At 40.4% G+C, this 17,205-nt stretch overlaps 1 protein-coding gene across 7 annotated transcripts in view; it reads right to left on the bottom strand.

The window, feature by feature from the left end:
- Nucleotides 1-17,205, bottom strand: part of LOC149244349 (putative CoA ligase CCL8) — a 452,203-nt gene that overhangs the window by 125,461 nt on the left and 309,537 nt on the right. The window lies entirely within an intron of this gene.

Genomic DNA, 17,205 nt, shown 5'->3' with positions numbered 1-17,205 from the left:
GATTGATTGGAAAGTCTACTCTTGTGATTTGGATGTTGATAAGGAGTTCTTCTGGTTGGACTTTCCCTTATCATGTTAGTGGCAGTTCCCTGATTTCCTTCAAGTATCGTTGTTGTTGAGTTGGCATTATCATTTGGAATGTCCATCGTTTGAACTACAACTTCTGAATATGTTTTAACTTCTTTTGGTTTCTCGTCCTCTTGAGTTGTGATATTAATTGGATTGGTATTTATTTCTTTATCTTCAACTTGGACCGAAACGACTAGAGACTTTAATACTTCTTCTTGAAGTTGTTCTAACTTGTCATCTAGTGACTTCTTGTCATTTTTAAGCTTTTTTATTTGTGCAAGAAGCTTTTGGTTATGATTCTTTAGACGTAAAAGATCATCGTTTTCTAAATCATTGACTTTGTCCTTAGTATCCTTCTCTTTATCTTTAATACTTTTGATTTGTTCTAATAATTTTTTATTAAGGTTCTTTAAGCGTAAATTTTCCTCTTCATTCTCTGATAGACTTTTGATGAGCTTCTAGTAGGAACTTTCTTTTTCTTGTTTTAGTTTTTGTTTCTTAACCTTAGATTTCTTGATCTGTTCAACTAATTTTTTATTGTGGTACCTTAGGCGCAAAATTTCCTTGTCTTTTTCTTTTGACTTATTGTAAAACACGTCTTCGAGATCTTTATATTTCTTTTCTGATGCATTGTTCTTTTGTTCTAGTTCTGCGAATTCTTTTAATCTTCTAATTTGCGTTTGGGTATTACCTTGATATTCTTTCAAAGTAAACAATATTTGACATTTTGGACAAGGTATTGTGTGATTTTTAAAAATCGATAAACATTGATCTTCTATTCGACAAAATGGACGTCTGGTCCAAAACGTAGAATTATGTACGGAATCCTTAGTTTCTTTGTTCATTTTCAAATTAAACTCCATTGCTCGACCTTAGGGTTCTATGGTAACCCTTTTATTATCTTCTTCTTTATTATCTTTGTCAAACTTCACTTCTTCACTTCTTGTACCACAATATTTAAGCTTAGATGAATATTTTTCTTTTTAATACTTTTATAAAAGTATTGTTTTGTAATTTTTTTCCTTTTTTATTATTTTAAAAATGAGAATATTCTTCAAATTCACCTTTTATATCCCCTCTATATGACTTGAGAATGTATTCTACTTTTACTTTTTTCCAAATAACCTTTTATTTTGTATTCTCTTAAATTAACCCTTTTATCATTTTATTTAACTAATAATAAGCTCTTTAACTTTCCTTAATATATATATATATATATATATATATATATATATATATATCTAACCTTCTTTTTAATTGACATATATATATATATATATATATATATATATATATATCATACCAATAACTTTTTCTTTTTAGAAAAACCTTCACTATTTCCTCCTTATATTTTTCCTGTATGAAATCAACTATGAAAAGTCGCAATGCTTTGACATTTTGATGGTAATATTCTTTGGGTTTGATATCAACAAGATTTAATCATAGATTTTGGAAGCTGTATATTTTTCATAGGGCAGTGGAAGCAGTTGTGTCATCTATAGGTTCGGTAGCAAATTGAATTGCACGACGACCGCAAGTAAATAGTACAAACAAAATTTAACAGTTGGGCAACATCGTATGGTTGGTAATTGGAGCCTATGGCAGTGGAACAATATGCAATGTTGATTTTGGGTAGCATCGGATGTGCTCTAGCTCTGAAATTTTGTGGAGGGACTAGAACACATGAGATCTCCAAGACCCAGAAATTGTTTGGATAAATTCCACCGGGATGAGGAGTTATTAAAATAATTAATATTTTTAATGTGTTCCTAAGTCTAAACTCAGGAAAATAAAAATATTAATGGGTATTAATAAAGATATGGGTGAGAAGCTTCTAAGAGATGAGGATCAAGTCTCGGTCATTGATTCATCAACAGGAAATGTACAAGAGAAGACTTGAGATTCATTTGGAGATACACCGGGCAATACTCAGTAGCCGGAGGGAAATCAATCTTCAAGGAAAAGGAGTTCGATTTCAGAGGGAGAGTTGCAGGGTGAAGGAAGAGGAGGGCATCGACAACAGTCAGAGACTGAGGAGGAGGTGACGCAGGCCATTTGAGAGACAGTGCAGAGGGAAGAGCAGGGAGGCAACACCATTGGAGATGCAGTACTCATGCAGGCTGATGCATAAGTGGGTGAAGGATCTCTAGGGTGTCAGAACTTCTCCAGGAGGAGGAGAAACTTTGTCTCAAGTATTTCTCTCAGAAGTGTCTCAATTTTTCTGTAGAATCGTTCCTTGTAAAGCGATTGTTGCCGAAGATTAATAAATAAACCCTCATTTGCTGCACCGGTTTTCCCACATTGGGTTTTTCCAGGGACAATTGTTCAAAAACAACTATGTTGACGTGATTGATTCATGTGCTTGTAATCATTGTTATTTTCTCTATGTAATTATGTGATAACTGCAGTAAAATTTATTTTAACGTTTACTAAAGGGTTTCGTAAATAACTTATTGTGGGAAAGAAGTAGGAGAAATAAATCAGTTACTGCAATAGAATTTCGTGTTAGAAATTTTCACATGCAGTGACAGGGGCTTGACAGTTGTTGATGGAAAACGGGTCGATGCTATGAGGAACTATGGGAGACAAGTACAGAGTGTTGTCGGAGGCGTGAGGCAACTGATCAAATGGTGGCGGTATGCAAAATTGGTTTGAGGGTCTTTGGTGGTGATTAGCCTTGTTGTTGGCGGTGGTGGGCCGGTCAGTGGTGGCCTGCAGTTATGGTTGACTGTTATCAGGTGGCTGTAGCCTCGTTATTTTTTTGTTTTGTTTTTATATTTATTAATAAATAAAAAATCTAAAAATTTTTCTAGGACTCCTTTTCATATATGCTTCACTTTATATATATATATATATATATATATATATATATATATATATATATTCCTTTTTCTTTTTTAATGGCCAAAGGCCTGATGGCGAATCTAGTAGAATGGAGAACTTCCAACTTCTGTAGTGAAACGCTTTACTTGCGATGACAACAAGGTTGACAAATGGGTTGATGGCCAAAGGTCGAATCAGATGTGGCCCTGATACCAATGTAATGAACAAAGCTCGCATACGCAGTGGAAATCTTTAAAACACTTCAAAGACGTAAATGTCAATTGTAAGACATGTAGCTGTATATTGAATATTGTATACTGAAATGATGTAAGATGGTTACAAATGAGGGTGAGTGCCTGTTTATATACCCTAGGCAAGTGCCCCTTCGTTAATCAAGGTTGTCATTGATGTCAATATTGCATTATTGGAGATGGAAAATATTCTTGTGATACATGAACCTCATGCAAACTCTAGGTGAAAACCCTAGGTGCAAGACATTAACCCTAAGGTGTGAAATTCTAACCCTAAGTGAAAACCCTAGATTCCTATTGTACATCTTGAAAACCTAACTTGATGTCCTCGTACTACATGATGCCCTTGCCCTTGTTCTAATTCCTAATAACAAAACCCTACTTCTTTTTGAAGCAAACCCTAAATAAATTAATAATAAAACCCTAGCATGATGTCTAAAAACCTAGACCTTATCCTAGAAACCATAAGTATTAATTCCCTAACCTAAAGAATCCTACCATTATAATATAGAATCCTAAAACCTTAAAAAGCCATTCATAAAAAAAAAAAAACAAAAAAAAAAATATCAATTAAAAAAAGGGACCTCAAAACATTCTACCATAATAATTATTATAAATTAATAAACCATGTATAATGCTCCTACACGACATGCAATAGACTTTATAGCATTAAACCATATTAAAAAATTTGACGTTGGACTTTGGTCAATGCCATTCTCTTCGCATGTATTAAACTTTTATAATGCTCCACGCTATGCAATAAACTCTTTAACATTAAAGCATATTAAAACGTATTGGACTTTGGTCTGCCATTCTCGTGGCATGTCACCTCTCCAAAATGTAACATTTCAAGATGCAACAAATTAATATATATTGGCAATAACGCCTTAACATTTGCCCAATGCATACAGTTCAGAATTCGGTGAACACGGAAAAATCTGAAGATTATACATTTGCGGACCTGTGGGTGGAAGAAGAAAAACACGACTTGAAGGAAGACATTACAACTCGGATTTATCACTTCTTGCAACTCGGATTAAACTTCCCCTTCAGAACCTATAAAAGCTCGGACCAGTGATCAGTCATTTGTGGAGTTCGATTTTTGTGGTAATTTAAAACGCTGACATGCGGATCTGTTGAGGACAGGACTTCGAACCTGTGACAAATCATTTGACTACCACAGAACTCGTGATGGACAGCTAGATAGTTCAATGGATGATACTTGAAGCTTGAACCAGTGCCAAAAAGCTCAGTCAGCACCTCGGTTGGTTTCCAGATTGCAGTCTTGGATAAGCAACAAGACTTGTCTATGGTGAGCATCCACTAAACATCAGACCTACATCCTGTAGCTTACTCTTGTTGTGAATAAACTTGAAGACTTCGATCTGTGGAGAGTTACCTTGAGGAGAGCTCGGTGCAACCTCAGTTTCAAGCTCAGGATTACATTCTTTTAGACAGACCGCAAACAGTGGCATGTGAGGGCTTGACATGTGCAGTCACTATTGAAGCAACTTGTGAAGACACACTTGGAGCAACTTGATTATTGAAGAATATAATTGAGCGATACTAGTAGCAGAGTTTGAAGACAACCATAAAACATCTGAAACAACCCTTGGAGATCACCTTGAATCAGCGTTTGAAGCAGTGTTTTAAAGTAGCCCTTGGAGACAGTTTGACTAGACATTGGAGGAATCTTTAAAGCACCTCCTTGATGTATTTAGAGCAGCCCTTAAAAGAACTTTGAAGTAGTATTTTGTAGATATTTTGAAACAGTCCTAGACGCTGATTTTGGCGTCACCTTTGAACTTTTTTTTAAAAGGCAAATCTAGATACCTCCTTGAAGTAGATTTCGCCCAGACCTTAGTTGAAAGATTGAAAGCATAGTTGGCATTATCTAGCAAAATTTGGTTGGAAGAGTGGAAGCAAATTCTAGGAGAATCGTCTTACAGATCTCATCAAAAGTCTTTCTTATTCCAGACCTTTAAGACTGCCTGGAGTAGATCTATTGTGCATTCTTGAGGAAGACATTTTTTAAAGGCCTCAATAAGGAATCTCTAAGCATTGTTGAAGATCCCTTGGAGTTTGGTGTGTAGATTTATTAAAGAAGTTTTTGGAGCAGGCCTAGAGCAGCTTATTGAAGAAAATTGGAGTCATCTAGAAGCTGGAGTCATCTAGAAGCCTATTGGAGACCATGACGCTTTGATGACGTGACGTGGAGGCTAAGTGAAGGCATTGCTGAAGATTGACAGGGCTTGGTGAAGAAGACATTGGGAGTCGTGAAGTACAACTAAACATATCTTGACGAACTAAAACAAGGATTGAAGCCCAAGAGGTTGGAGCCTCGAAAAGACAAGGTTGGTGCCTTGGAGGATAGGGTTGGAGCCCTAGAGAATCAAAGTCCTCAAGAAACTAGGTTGGAGCCTAAACCGGATATAGGGTTGGAGCCTTTGAGGTTGATGCCTCAAATCGACAACGTTGGAGCCTTGGAAGTCCAAGTCAGTGCTTGGCATATTACAGGTTGGAGCCTGGAAGATTGAAGATAGGTGTCTTCATCTAGGGTTAGAGTCATACAATATTGTACTTGATTCATTGTAAAGATTATATTAATAAAAGCATTTATTCCTATTGTTCATTTTGTGTTCTAAATATAAGTGATCTAACTAGTAAAAGTAACAATTGAAAAGAAATACTAATTCAACCCCCCCTCAGTATTTCCAACAATTGGTATCAGAGCCAGTACCTTCACTCAAAGCCTAACAGCTTGAAGGTTGATCATTAGAACACAAATGGCGAAGCCAAGGAAGAAAGCCTCCAATCCTTTTGTGAAGACTCCATTGTTCAATGGAAACTTTGATATATGGGAGACAAGAATGAGGAATTTCTTAAAGACTCAAGGCATTGAAGTCTGGAAATCGGTGATTGTTGATAGCATGATGGATGGAGAATCCAAGGAACATAATACAAGATCAATGAAAGCAAGCTTAAATGGGCTACCTGATTCTATGAAGGCCAATTTTGAAAAATGTTCATCAACAAAAGGCATATGGGATAAACTTCATGATCTTCACTCAAAAGGAGAGTTGACAATGATCTCTAGTCAAGAAAATGATGGAAAACAAGAAGGAAATCCAAAGCCCATCAAGGAAGGTGAAGATAAGAGTGATAACATCAAGGCTAAAGAAAACCTAGAAGATGAAGAGAATGAAAAAGATTTTGAAGAATATCTCCTCGCTAAACTTATGGCTACCATGGAAGAGATTAACAATTTGAAAAAAGGAAAATGAGGAACTTAAGAAGAAAGCGCAAGATGGTGACTAGGACAAAACAAGGAAAGAAGTTGACCTTGTGAAGCTTCAAGTACAAGAAAGAGATGAGGAGCTCGCCAAGATTAACGAAGAATTTCATCAAAATAAGATAAAGCATCATGAAGAAGTCATATCCATGACAAATCAATTGGATAAGGCAAAGAAACGGGAAGATACCTTGTGAGGCCACCTTGAACAAGGGCACAAAAGCTTGAACAAACTTGAAGCACAAATTGGTCAATAAAAGGAAGAGGTCTTCTCCCTCAGATCTCAACTAGAAGAAGCAAGGAAACAAGCACAAGGAGCTAAGAAGGTGATGGAAGCTTTGACATTCATAGAGGAACAAGTTGATGAAGCAGAAAAGGAGAGAAACACCATGATATGCCAACTAGAAGAAAAGGATCATGACATCACCAAGTTAAAATTAGAAATCACATCGCTTAAGGCCCAATCATGTGAAGCAACCAAGATGAAGGAAGAAATGGAGATCATTCAATCAAAGAAGGATGAAGAATGCAATAAAATGAAGGAAGAAATTGTCTTTCTTAAAAAGGAATTTGACTTCCTAAATAAGAACTTGAAAAGTTCTCAAACCCTAGATGACATCCTAAGCCAATTGTTAAAATTGGCAACTAGGGCCAAACTCCATGTGGGTCATCTTATTCATGGCTGATAATATTTTATTAGATTCCTCTCATCGAGAGATGTAGGATTGATCTAAAGATCATCCGATTCCGATAAGTATTTATGGAGATATGAATTTATTTTGATTATGGAATAATTATCAAGCCGACTAGCAACTCATGTAGGCTCAAAAGCCCAACAGACGCATCTATTCATCATCGACATTTGTATATAAATACAGGAGTTCATTTGCACACACTCATCTCATCACATTTCTCTCTCTCTTGCGCAGAAAAGAGGCTCTTCTCCTACTGCGCAGAAAGAGACTCTTCTCTCACACGTGTGGAAGGAAGACGCAGAATTTAGGGCTACAATTGCAGATCGGAAGTTTGACCAACGTTGACCATCAGACTCTCTCAGAACTGCGTTGTAGGTGGAACTGACTCTCTCCTCAGAAGGCCACATTTTTTGGTGAAGGAATCAAGTCGTTCCGATGGTCGGTTTGCAAGATATTGTCTACCCTAGTTTGGGGTTGATCTAGGGTTTGCTACTGCTGATGTAAATCAGATTTATGTATTATTTCTCTCTGCTAAATTATTCAAGATAAAGGAAGATTTGATCAAAGGGTTTCCCCATATTGAGGTTTGTCCCTGGCTAGCCGCCACATCTTGTGTCTCTTGTCTTGGCTTGTTTCTCTGTCGATCGTTTAATGTTCTATCTGCACTTTACTTTATGTACATTTGATTGCTAATCTGTGGATAATAATAAGAAAAAGAAGTAAATTGCTCTAAGCATAGAACATACCATAACTTAACATGGTATCAGAGGAGAGGTGAAGACAAAGCCCGAGCAAGAGCGAGAGCAATCACCGAAAAGAAGATTGGCAAGGCTATCCTAAAAGAACTATGGGGTCCTCAACACTCTTCCCTGCCGAAGACAAGCTCCGTGAGAAGTTTGACTATCACGGATGGAAGATGTCTCTCGATCTAACCTTAGAAGATCAAGGAGTGTTCGACCATGTGAGAGGCAATATTGTTGAGCCTCCATCAAATGCACCCACTGCTGCCAGGAACAAATGGAAAATCAGTAAAGTCAAAACAAAGAAGATCATCCAGGACTCTATCGAGAAGCGCTTGGTAGCCTACATTTCCGACCTGAACACCTCCAAGGAAATCTACAATAGACTGGTGAGTTTATTTAAAGTTAATGATACAAATCAAGTTTTGTTTCTTAGAAATAAGCTGAAGGAAATTAAGAAGGGCAAAGATGAGAGCATGCAAGCATATTTCTTAAGAATCACCGAGATCAAGAATGATCTCCTATCTATTGGGGAGATTATTACTAATAGGGAAATGGCACTCACGACTCTTGGAGGATTACCATCCGTATGGTACGTGTTCAGGACTACTCTTCTCAACAATAACATAATCCCTGGATTCGAGGAATTAATGGCAAGATGCATTCAAGAAGAAACAAGAATAGAAGAGCAAGAAATGCCCATGCCTAAAGGTCCTCCTGCTGCCTTTTCTTCTCATGCTAAGAAAAGAAATAATTCCGGGACAAAATCAAAAAGAAAGGCTGGACCTAAGGGTGGAGGAAAAGGATGAGGTTACATTTGCGACAAAGAAGGTCACTATGCAATAGAATTCTCTGATAGAAGGGACTCACACCGGTACGATGATCAAAATCCCTCTCATGGCAATCAAAGGAATGGCAAATCTAATAGCAAAGGTAAAAGGAGTGCTGGAAATCAAGGAAGAGGTCAACCATTCAAGAAGGCTAGAAATTCCAGGTATGAATCTAACACTGTTGACAATAATCAGGATGAATATTATCTACCAGCTGCTCTATCTACCTCTGCTCCTCGGGACTCGCTGGGAATTTGGCTTATTGACAGTGGTGCCTCAAGGCACTTCACTGGTTACAAAGAAGTTCTCCATAATCTAATAGAGAAAGAAACTAACTTGAAAATTGTCCTTGGAGAGAATATGAAATATCCCGTGAAAGGTGTAGGCAATGTCTCTCTTAAATTGAATCAAGGTAATACGATCCACTTACAGGATGCATTATATGTACCTGACCTCAAAAAGGACTTGGTGTCCATCTCAACAATGGAAGACAAAGGCTACAAGGTGAACTTCAGCAATGGCAAGGTACGTATATGGAAAAACAATGTTAAAGATGCCTTCACTCTTGGGTTTTGAGTTGATTCATTATATCAGGTTGGTGGAAGTCCGCTAGGTGTCATGTCTTGTGACACATCTCTTCAGTCCGAACTTTGGCATCGGAGGTTTGCCCACCTTCATTATAAAGCTCTACCTGATGTACGACAAATGGTGACAGGGATGCCCGAATTCCAAGTAGAGAAAGAAGGTATATGTCCGAGATGTGCCGAAGGAAATCTCAAATGGGGACCATTCCCCTCAAGCCAAAGCAAGACCTTCGATATATTACAGTTGGTTCACTCAGACATATCTGACGCTGGCATTAAGAGGGAGACTACTACACCATATACTCCTAAACAGAATGGTGTGGCGGAAAGGAAGAACCGTATGATTGTGGAAGTTGTTCGTGCCATGCTCCATGATCAAAGACTTCTGAAGTTTCTATGGGCCGAAGCTGCAAGCACCGCCATATATGTACAAAACCGATGCCTTCATCAAGCATTGGGTTCCAAGACTTCTGAAGAAATGTTCACCAATAAGAAACCTGACGTATCTCATTTTATAATTTTTGGAAGCCTTGTATATTTTCATGTGCGAAAGTGAAAAGGGATAAATTGGGTGCATTTGGAAAGAAAGGAATCTTCGTGGGTTATGGTGAAAATACTAAGGGCTATAGAATCTATGTAGCCGGTCAAAGGGAAGTCGTGATTAGTCATGATGTCACCTTTGACGAAGATATGGCTCTCAGCAAGGTGAACGATCTTCCTACTTTAAGGAGCTCTCGAGAAGCAGACACCAGGGAACCAAAAGAAAAAGATGATGTAACAATGCCCAACGTGGATGAAACCATGGATCCTATTGATCCCCCTGAGCCTTCCTCTTCTAGGAAGAGGCCTGCTAGCCTCGCGCTGTCTCGGGACTCTTGCACTGTAGCTCTCTCTGCCGCTCTATCCGCATCCGTCTCTACCTGACTCAGCCAGTCGTGCTACTCCTCTTCGGGGCTCCCATAGCAAGGTCTAATCCAAAAGGTTGGGTACCTCAAGAATCCTGCCCTTCATCGCCTGTAGTCCACCTAACTACAGCTCGATGTCTCCCCACTTCCGCTCAAGTGGTGCGTGCGCACTCATGGCACAGTCATCATCTGTCAATACTTCCTTCTCTGCCCTTGCTAGCGCTGCCTTACTCTCGGAAGACTCTCCCTTACTCTTCTTCTTTCAACACTGGGTCGCATAATGACCCAGCTCCCCACAGTGGAAGCACTTGATCTTGGAGAGATCCTTCTTCTTCCGCTTCTCCGGTTTTCCCTCAGATGTTAGGGCAACATCTTCCTCCTCTTGCTTGACTTTGATCCCCTTGCTGCTGCTACCTGTCTTTGACTACCATCTGATCTCTTCCTGACGAAGAGCCGCCCACATCTCGTCCCAAGGTGGGAGAGTCCTTCTGCCCAGTATACTCTGGACAAATACCTCCCAATCTTCTAAGACAACATTCATGGCTATCATCACCATCAATTCCTAATCCGGCGTGGTTTCTATAGCAATCAGCTGATCTCGGATCTCATTCAGTCCTTTGAGGAAGGTGTCAATCGGTTCTCCCTTCTTCATCTGATACGACCTCAACTGATTCTCAAGTAGCATTCTTCTCTGCACAGAAGTATGCTGGTACAATTTCTTCAGAGCCTCCCACATCTCATATGTCGTTTCCTTCTCAGCAATGTGTGGTACTGCATGATCCTTGACCCCCTGAAGGATGATGCTCTTGGCCCTCACCATTGCCTCCTCGTATTTTTCATTATCATTGGGGTCGACTGGGATAGCTATTACCTTCAAGGCAAAGTTCTTAACACGATTTTTGTCAAGTACCGATAAGATTCTGGCCTTCCAGACTGCAAAGTTTGACACTCCGTCCAGTCTATCATGGTCTCTTATTCCGTGTAGTGCCATGATGCTCCTCTACTTCCCTCCTGGAATTTCTCTGTTTGACTCCTCTGAGTCCCGATTTCCCTCCTGGAAATCCTTCTGCCACTATCGAGATGCCCCCTACTATGATTATCTTGTGCAATCGCACCACTGATCCAAGTTCCTCGGCTAGAAACCCTCAGTAGCAGCTGCTCTTGGCCTTGCTCTGTCAGGTATTGTTCTGACTACAGTACCTCACCAGCTCCACTCTGCAATATTCCCACAGCCTTCTAAACCCCGGCAACCTGAAGGTGAGAGCTCCTAGGTTCTGCGCAATCCCGATTCCCAGCACCAGCAACCAGGCCTCCTCAGCCAACTGCATCAGCCCTTCCAATTTCTGCGTGGCTCTGCGTGAGGCTCCCTTTGCCTTCCTTAGCCTCTGCATTGCCTCTTCCCTGCTCACCCTTGATGATGCAGGCACTGCATCACCCTTCCCTTGTTGCTGCTCTGCTAGAAACAGCTTCTATCACCTCCGAACAACTGTTTTTTGCTGCTATTGTTCCGCTCGGTTGATGTCCTTAGCCCTCCTGTGATCTGCAATCACACTCTGATACCATGTTGAAGCTTCTAAGTTTACTTAGTTAGAAACCTTCCATGCACTTTATCTGATTTATTCCTACCTACTTGTTATTTTACTTAACAAGTTATTTACAATGTAAATACTGAAAATAAACACTAGTGCATGCTCAACATATTACATATCAACAACTAAAGGAAACAGAAACAATCACACCATATGACACCATTATTTTTGGACCAATGTCCCTGGAAAATCCCAATGTGGGAAAATTGGTGCAGCTATCTGAGGGTTTTCTTATTAAGCAATATCATAGTACAGTCTAGGTGCCGAAACTAGCCTACCCAACAGAGAATTTCCTTGGCAGTAATACCTCTCAGTTTCTAATACAAATCTCCTAGCCGAAACCCCGGATAATCCTTCCGGCAGCTCCTCAGGACCAATCTGCCCCAGAAACCCCAGCGTCAGCCTCTCTCAGGACTGCGTCAGCCCCTCTCTGCCTAGCGCTGACCCTTCTTCACCCCAGATGGGTCTGTGTCAGCCTTAGGAGGCCCTGCATTAGCCCTCTGGCCCTCTGTATCAGCAACGTTGGCCTCTTTGAGGCTCTACGCAGCTCTCGACTGCCTTTGCGTGGCCCTGCATGAGCACTAGCTGGCTCTACGTCACTCTCCCCGGCTATTGCTCTGCTCTCCCGACACTATCTCCACCTCTCTGTACTCAATGCCCCTCAGCCACAACTCTTGATCACTAATTCTATCTTTCTTAGCAAACCTCACTCTAGAGAATAGAATCACTGATCACTCTGGTGTGTTTTCCAAGTGACCCTCAAGCCTCCTCTTATACTTTTCCTGTTGACATATCAACAGCCGAGATTAAGTCCCTAATCAACGGCTAAGATTAGGTCTGGCTTGATCCATGTCTTTTGGACCATTCACCCCGAATGGGTCTGCGTTAGCCCTCTGGCCCTCTGCGTCAGCAATGTTGGCCTCTCTGAGGCTCTGCGCAGCTCTCGACTGCCTCTACGTGGTCGTGTGTGAGCCCTGGTTGGCTCTGCGTCACTCTCTCGGGCTACTGCACTTCTCTCCCGACACTATCTCTACCTCGTTGTCTCTCTGTACTCAAATGCCCCTCAGCTGCATCTCCCGATCACTAATTCTATCTCTCTTAGCAAACACCGCTCTAAAGAATAGAATGACTGATCACTGTGGTGTATTCTCCAAGTGACCCTCAAGCCTCCTCTTATACTTTTCCTATTGACATATCAACGGCTAAGATTAGATCTAGCTTGATCCATGTCTTCTAGTCCATTCTAACACAATTTCATATTAATACACATTAAGATTTTATTTTCCCTAATAAGTTTAGACTTAGCGACTCCATTAAAAATATTAATTATTTTAATATCTCCCAAATTGTTTAGAATCTTCCCAAACCCTTTCTGGTTATCGGAGATCTCATGTGCCTTAGCCTCTCCACCAAATTTCATAGCTAGAGCACATCCGACGCTACCCCAAATCAACATCTTATACTTTTCTTGTTGATTCTTCAACAGCGAAAATGAAGTCTCTAGTCAACGGCTAAGATTAAAACATGACTTGATCTACCTTCTAGATCATTCTCACCCACATTTTGATTAATACCCATTAATATTTTAATTTCCCTAAGTTTAGACTTAGGAACCCCATCAAAAATATTAATTATTTTAATAAAATACAATCCGAGTGGAATTTCACCAAACGGTTTATGGGTTCTTAAGAAGTCATGTGCCTTAGCCTCTCCACCAATTTTCAAGGCTAGAGCACTTCTGATGCTACCAAAAAACTAACACTCCCTCTTAGCGAGGAAAGTGCTCTAGCAACAATGTCCACCTGCATGCTACTCTTTTTTTGAAGCACCTCCTTTCTCCATTGTTGTTTCCACCAACATTGTGTTGTTGTTGCTACTGTATTGCTGCCCATGACACTGCCACTGCCACTGCTGCATCTATACTACAACTCCCTCTTAAATGTTGCATCTGCTATACTGCTAGCACTGCCACTGCTAACATTGCATCTATACTGCAACTTAGTTGTTGAGAGAAGCAACTCAAAAACATCCAAAATTAACAAACTTAACTATGTTCAGCATAATACAATGAATGTTGGAATTTGACTACTATTGACCCTCTGAATCGTCTGCACTATTGTTGACTTTTGCATTGTGCCATCCGCACTGCTGCCAACCTTGCTCTACATTGATCAGTCTCTAGTCCCAAGCTACTGCATCTGTCCTCCAAACAATCCACTACATCATCTGACACTAAGTCCATCTCGCTACTGTTGAATCTTGGGCTCCCGTAGCTAGGAATCGGTTCAAGGGTTGGACTCCTCAAGGATCCTGCGCACATGTAGTCCTCCTAACTACAGCTCAATATCGCCCCATCTCCCTCCTGGAGATGTGTGGGCAATCATGGCACACTCTTCCTCGTCTATCTTCGTGGTTGCAACCTTTGGATCATGCTTCTCATCCTTATCCTTTTGCTTCAAAAGACACTGAGATGCAAAGTGACCCATCTTGCCACATCTGTCGAACTAACTCCTCTAGTCACTGCTCAGCAATTGAGAAATTTGAACTTTCTGGCGAAAAGTTCTCTAAGGAGAAAATTCCCCTTCTATGTGTCTTCGTTCTTTTCCAGCGGATTTCTGCCCCAACAGAAACTGCGCCCTTCAAGCGTTGCACTAAGGCTCTGTGTCACTCCCTCTGCCTTTGCAAACTCATGAACTGTAAATCGTACCTCTCTGTCGTCTCACTCAGAGAGAGATTTCCTCATATATGCTTCCCGGCAAGGACTACGTAATCCCTTCAAGGGGACTCGAATTGCTGCCAAGTGCAGCTTTCGACCTCACTACTCGCACTAGATCTACTCTTCCTGTTTCAAAATCAATGCTCTGATACCATATGAAAATTTCATATGCTCAAGGAACCCCTACTACAGAAAAATTGAATCTACTTCACCTACTTGATTTTTTAACATACATTATCAAGTTATTCTTTTGAATACCGAAGAAAATTACTTCTGCAGCCTACACTAATTAATTATTTAATCTCATGAAATAGAAAACAGAGCAAAGAACAAGATACATGGGACACACTTATTTTTGCACACAATAGTCCTCGGAAAAACCCAATGCGGGAAAACTGGTGCAGCGGCTCTGAGGGTTTATTATTATGCAGGAGAACTATCTGAATACAAATCTAGGATGCTCATCTAGCAATCCTTTACAGGGAAAATATTGGCAGAAAATTTGAGTGGGTTTTACCTCACCTCACCCGGTAGAATTCCCACTGATCCGCCAACAAGACTAACTAACCCTGACTACTTTTGCGTTGGCCCTGCGTATGCCTTGTGTCAATGTTTCAAGCTCTACTTCAGCCTTGCGTTGGCTCTTCTGCCCTCTGTGTCAGCTATCTCAGCTGTTCCAGCAATTCCCAGCAGTTTCGGCTTCTACGTGACAGGCAGCATTCTCCTCTCCTTCTAGCTTTGCGTTGGCCCTTCTAGCTTTGTGTCAAGGTTGCGCGGGCCCAGACTAGCCGAGCATTAGCTCTCCTGGTTACTACACTACCTCCACAAGCTCTCTCTGCCTCTCTGTTAATATTCTCCGGAAAGTCTTTCTCTCGGATTCTCTCTGCCCCTCTGCTGCTGATTGATCACCTAGTTCGAATTTCTCAGCTTCCTAGCCCCAGAAATCGAACACCAAATCAATTCGTTATCTCCATGTGTGTTTCCAATGAACCCCAAGCCTCCATCTTATACTTTTCCTGTTGAGTCTTCAACGGCCGAGATTAAGTCTCTAATCAACGGCTAAGATTAAAACGTGACTTGATCCACCTTCTAGCTCATTCTCACCCACATTTTGATTAATACCCATTAATATTTTAATTTCCCTAAGTTTAGACTTAGGAACTCCATTAAAAATGTTAATTATTTTAACAAAATACAATCCGGGTGGACTTTCACCAAACGGTTTCTAGGGTCTTTAGAATTCATGTGCCTTAGCCTCTCCACCAATTTTCAAGGCTAGAGCACTTCCGATGCTACAAAAAAACTAACAGGAATGAGTACATTCCTTTAGTGGAATACATATGTCCTCCCTAATTAAGAGGGAGAGGTAGACACATCATTCTTGTCTTCACTTGGGAAGACAAAATGGAGGATTGGGTAAACATCTAGCATCTGATGCTCTTTGAGGATGAGATAGGGAATCCAAGATAAGAGTAGTCGTAGAGGACCAATTTTCTTTGATGACTGGGAATCCAAGATAAGAATAGTCCTAATGGAACACACCTTGAGAACCCGTGTGGGGTATGGTCCGAGAGAGAACGATAAGGGTGTCTATAAATCATTGGTCTCGCTAGTATTGAGCTCAAATCTTGTGGAGAGATAGAGTCGTTACTCAAGGCCTTGCTATGTGACAATGCTGGTTGATATGATGCTATATAGCTGGGATACCAATCCGATTTTTCTTATCAAAAGTTCTTCAGATTGAGAATGACCAATTACCATTATGAATACCTCCCTAGTTAAGAGGGACTGTTGAAAAGTGTAACTAGGTTCGGTCTTCATAATGACATGTAATTGTGATTTTTGTAAGTGATGTAAAGAAGGAAAATAAAATTATTATTGTAAGGCTTGCTTCATGGGTTTCATGGCAAGGGATTTTATTTTTAGATGGCTCCCATTGTGAGCCTTTAGGAATTGTCAAAAGAGTCAATGTCATGTATGAAGAACCCTTCTTTGGCATGTTAAAAATATAAATGAGTCTATAGAATTGTCAATAAGCCCTCCAAGACAAGCACTAGCTCTTCAAGTCAGCCTCAAGATCAAGTGAAGAACTCATGGCGGCTTCACCTAATGGAGACACAGTGATTTGAATGCACATGCCGGCTTCACCTAATGGAGACACAGCGATTTGAATGTCGGTCTCAAGATCAAGTGAAGAACTCATGTCAGCTTCACCTAGTGGAGACACACCTATTGAAATGCACAAGTCGTCTTATTTAAATAGGACAACCACTATATATATGTGTGAAGGGTCTTCGCATTTCCACAATGAACAGTTTGTATAACTCTCTGAAATTCAGGTGGATAGTTACAGTGACCAGTTCGGATACCATTACAGTGAAGGAATTTGGATCCCTCTGAAATTCGGGTGGAAAAGTACAAAGATAATTTCAAATACCTTTGTAATTCGGATAGGAGATTACAGTGACTCATTCGGATCTCAGAGAAGAGAAGTTTCTGAGTCGTGACACCGTCTACAAGCTCAAATATCAGGGAAGACTACGGTAACATTTTTGTGATCTCAGTTTCGGTAATCTCATAGATGACTTCGCGATAATCTCGGCGTATAGAATATGGATTGCAATGGAGACAGTTCAGATATACATCACAGTGATTCGGTGTTATCTCAGCTTTGGTGCCGCTACAATGATCACATTTCGATAACATTACAA

Source organism: Pinus tabuliformis, chromosome 8 (genome assembly GCF_031772625.1).
Source record: "Pinus tabuliformis cultivar Carrire ecotype Pingquan chromosome 8, CPIR1, whole genome shotgun sequence".
Lineage (NCBI taxonomy): Eukaryota > Viridiplantae > Streptophyta > Pinopsida > Pinales > Pinaceae > Pinus > Pinus tabuliformis.
Note: the sequence above shows the minus strand (reverse complement) of the source record. Positions and strands in the feature narration are given on the sequence as shown.